Here is a 4,911-nt window from a genome sequence, read left to right as displayed (position 1 = left end):
TCAATTTCCAACAATAACGTGTCAGCCTTTTTTTATTTTGGATAAACCAGGGGGCAAACAATAATTTATTAGGCAAAAAAACTTTAGGGAGTAACGAGGAAAATCAGGGGATAATTGTGAGTTAAGCCTTTTTCTTTTGCCAATGCTTGAACCAAACAATATGAAGACCATGACAAAGGGTGAAGTTGGAAAGAATTTAAGAAAAAAGGTAAGACAAAAAGTGATCTCACTGTCTCAACCATTGTCAAGTGTCTTTGACACGTTCAGTACATGCAGTTTCACCACTTTTTAACTACTACGTCACGTGATTAATCTGTTCAAAATCTCAACGTCTCAAACCAATCTTATTTATGAGTTTACAGATGCATCTGAATTAAATTGATTTTTACAGTATACCACAATTCCACCACGGTTGAATCATATAATTACATAATGGACAAGAGCAGCTACATTCAGGCTGATTCTCTTGACCAAGGAATTCTAAGAAAGTCTCCAACTCTCCATCGTCTCTTGACTGATCGTAGACTTTGGCTGTTATCATATTTAAAAATATTCTGATCAACATGATAGCTCCTAAAAAGTTGAATGATCGTGAGTAATTTACGCTTTAAAAATTATAAGATTATTTGTTGGAATTAATTCTTATTTTTTACAAAATGATATTTCTTCAAAATTAAACAAGTTTTGAAAAAAAATGTAAGATATACAAAAAAATCATTTCACCTTTTGTTTTTGTTTTCTTTAAGAACAGAAAGAAATCCAATCCAGCACAATGGAAAACAATTATCAGTACAAGATTTATAATTAATTATTATTGTTAGGGGAAAGTGGAGGAATTTTGGAGAGATAAATGTTGGCAATGGAGAATGATTGTGATTCAAAGCTTGATAATGTTGGGGGAGCCAATGAGAAGTCAAATCATTCATCTTCTAATGATGGTACTTCCAACAGTGCTCACCAGAGATCTAAAAGCTTCTCATTTAGAGCTCCTCAAGAGAATTTCGGTATCCAGGATTTTGAATTGGGCAAGATATACGGCGTTGGTTCCTATTCAAAGGTTAGTTTAATGTATTTTAATTTTTGCTGCCTGTGATTTCTGGGTTTCTTTTTGTTTCTTTTAATGTCTTATTATTTATTCACATGTGCATGCCATGGCCTTAAGATTTTGATAAGAAGTGATTATTTCTGATAAATTGTGTGCTTTTTTTTTGATGAGTTTTAGCCGTCTTTGTGGGTTTTCAACGGTGATATTATATGTTTGAATGGAAGGAAATAGAAATTTGATCCACAGGAAAGAACATAAAGCATCATTAGTTTCCCAGGAAATGTGTACTATTCCTAGTAAATAGTTATTGAATTGTTAACTTAGTATCATAGGATTAAATTGTGGTTGAGGATGTTGCAGCAGTTACAACGTGATTTATTTCCTAAAAGTAACCATGATTTTATTTTGCAGATGCGGTTTGCAATATCATGGTGACCTTGAAAAACGTTAAGATACGACCATTACACATTGTTGCAACCGCAATTTAATACTATGCTTAGTATATGTTTGTTTGCTCACCATTTTCTCGTGTGAGCATCTGCCTTGTTCGGACTATTAACGTTGTCATCAGGTTGTGAGGGCAAAGAAGAAGGATACAGGAATGATGTACGCTTTGAAGATCATGGACAAAAAGTTCATCACCAAGGAAAATAAAACAGCTTATGTAAAGTTGGAACGTATTGTTCTGGATCAATTAGACCATCCTGGTGTTGTGCGCCTATATTTCACATTCCAAGATACTTTTTCACTGTGTAGGTATTCTTGGATGTATTAACTTATAGTATTCATCTCTTGATGCTCTTCCGCTAGTTATATCTTTCCAACTCTTTCGATTTGCATTGCTGTTTGATGAGGTTTTCTTTGATTATGTTGTGAAGACATGGCACTTGAATCTTGTGAAGGTGGAGAACTTTTCGACCAAATTACAAGGGTAAGTCACTCTTAGCATATGACACTACATAGTTGTGGAGATTTCACACAAAAACAGACCTGGTTTTTCACTTGATTGCATCTCTGCTGGTTTGTTTGTGGTTCAGTACTCACCTTCTGGTTTCATTTTCTGCAGAAAGGTCATTTATTCGAGGATGAAGCTTGCTTCTATGCTGCAGAAGTCGTAGATGCTCTTGAATACATACACAGCATGGGATTGATACATAGAGATATTAAGTTATTCCCCAAGCATGCAACTTTTGCAAAGAACAAACTGGGATTTATGTGTGTATATATCATATATATATATATATATATATTTACGTTAAGTGTTTAAAGTATTTAAACATTAAAAAGTCAATCCTCCTGGTTCAACTGGTGAACCGAGAATCAGAGGTGTGACTGATTCTATCTCCGGTATGGTTTTTTGAACATTGATTTTCTGTTATATCGACATCTGAGAAATGCTAAATGTTTCTTCCTCGGCAGCCAGAGAATTTGCTACTTACTGCCGATGGGCATGTTAAGATTGCTGACTTTGGAAGTGTAAAGACCATGCAAGATAGCCGGATTACAATCCTTCCAAATGCATCATCAGGTAAAATCATCATTTTTTCACTATATTACTTGGGCTCGGTTATGAATGTTAGATATGGATATATGTCCAAAAAAGGTATAATCATATATATTTTTTAAGTTTCCTATGTGTTCGGAAGATCGTTGAAGGTTAAGATTGTCTCTGGTGCCCTGTCCAGATGACAAGGCATGCACGTTCGTTGGTACAGCCGCATATGTTCCACCCGAAGTCCTAAATTCTTCTCCTGCAACTTTTGGGTAAGAGATCTTCAATTTCTTATTGAGTTAGTCTCATTCTAGTTAAAATTGTCAAATCCGAAACAAAATCTTAAGCTTACTACTAGTAATTGTAGAATTCTTTTTCTCCTTATTTTTTGTTTCCCCCTTGCCCCCTCTTCCACCTCTGCCTCCTTTTATCCCACCAATGGGGTTCCGAGATAGTGCAAAAGTAGATAATTGTGTTTTAGCTTTTTTTTTTTCCTCGATCTATCCATTTATTGTTTATATGATGACTAGTTTGTTTGTATGTGCATTTTCACACAGAAATGACCTCTGGTTGGGGCAGACTGAGCTACACTGGTTGTCTAACACATGCATCATATCAACAGGCAACAATTTTTGGACCAGGGTGAATCTGTCCTTTTGATCTCCATGGTGAAGAAATTACAGAAGTTATCGAGCAAGAAAGTCCAGCTTATCCTCACCGATAAGCCGAAATTAATCTACGTCAATCCTGCACAATTGGTTGTGAAAGGTAACATTATTTGGTCCGACAATTCTAATGACCTGAGTGTCCAGGTCACAAGTCCGTCGCACTTCAAGATCATTACAGTAAGTTTATGACATCTTTGTACCAGTGCATGCTTTTCTACTTGTTTTGCTGTTTTATCTTCTGATCTGTATTTCCGGTACTTCAGCCTCTAAAGGTACTGTCGTTTGAAGATTCGAAACAAAGAGCGCTTCAATGGAAAGACGCAATCGAGAGCCTTCAAAAACCGGCGAAGTGATCGATAGTCATTGTTATGAAGCTCATTCTTTCCACAGTATGACAGATTATAGAGGAACTTGGTAATCAACATCCTGCAGCAATTATTTATTTCATCAAAGTGGTGCCGGGTTCTCGGATTCTACCGTGTCGGAGTTCCGGTAACTTCGGGTTCGGGTCATTAGGTTTTTTTTTCTTTTTCTTGTTTCAAAATTCAAACCATGCATGCCAGGGGTATTTATATAAATTAAACATGTCCAAAGTACGGTTCATACATTGAAAAGGTATTTTCAAATTTGGTATACTCTTGTCTGCTTGAATTAACATTTAGGAAAAAAATAAGTAAAATGCTCTATTTCTATTAGATTTTGTAATTAATTAACTTTATTTTTTGACCAAGTTAATATTTATTATAAAAATGATATTTGGATAGTAATTTTTATTTAGATACTGCAATTATTTATTTTATTTTATTATCAAATTAATATTTAAATACTTATTTTATTGATTTACAAATTGAATTAAAAATGCTATCAAAATTATCATAAAATTACTTTTATAAAAAGAAGTCAAATAAAAAATTTTTTAAAAAATGGGTCAAACGTAATTATCATACTTTTAAATATTAATTGTAAGGATTAAAATAAAATTAAAAAAAGGTCAACAGGGTTAAAAAGATTTTGCGAAAACTAGGGGTCAGGACCTACTAGTCCTTTGATTTGCCTTCGGTTGTATATAAATAAAAATTATGTTTAACTATGACAAATGAATTTTATAAAAAAATATTTTAAAAAAATTGTGTTTGAAAAATATTTTAACTATGACAAACGAATTTCTAATTTCTTTTACTAAAAATATGTTCGGACAAATGAATTTTACAAAAAAAATATTTTTAAAAAATTTAAATAAAAATTTTAACCTCTTTTATTTGCGCGACAACAACTTAACCTCTTTTATATCATTGCAAGTAGCCATGTAAATGAACCGAACATTCAGTGAATCGTTTTGCGGGAAGTTCGTTTATATTCATTTATTTATTAAACGAACGAATTTGAACAATATTTTGTGTTCGTTTAATTAAACGAACGAGATGAACAGAGGGCTCGTTTGTTCATTTACGTTCGTGAACGTTCGATAAAATGTTCGTCTATGTTCGTTCGCTTATGTGCGTTTATGTGTGTTCATTTATGTTTAGCTCAATCTCTCTAGACCCATTTAAAATATTAAAGCCCAATAAATTTTAAATCAGATACCCATAAATATTTTAAAATTCAATTAATTAAAAATACAAATAAAAAAACTCAAAACAATTAAATATAATATAATCCAAAATTGTTAGGAAAGAAAAAAATCTATTTTCATTTATGTTCGTTTA

General features: G+C 32.9%; 1 pseudogene; it reads left to right on the top strand.

Moving 5' to 3' along the window:
- Positions 1-850: 850 nt before the first annotated feature.
- On the top strand, positions 851-3,558 carry LOC120202239 (annotated as a pseudogene).
- Positions 3,559-4,911: the final 1,353 nt, after the last annotated feature.

This window comes from Hibiscus syriacus, unplaced genomic scaffold (assembly GCF_006381635.1).
Source record: "Hibiscus syriacus cultivar Baekdansim isolate YM2019G1 unplaced genomic scaffold, ASM638163v2 tig00008386_pilon, whole genome shotgun sequence".
NCBI classification, from domain to species: domain Eukaryota; kingdom Viridiplantae; phylum Streptophyta; class Magnoliopsida; order Malvales; family Malvaceae; genus Hibiscus; species Hibiscus syriacus.
The sequence above is the reverse complement of the archived record's forward strand: the minus strand, read 5'-3'. Positions and strand labels throughout refer to the sequence as shown.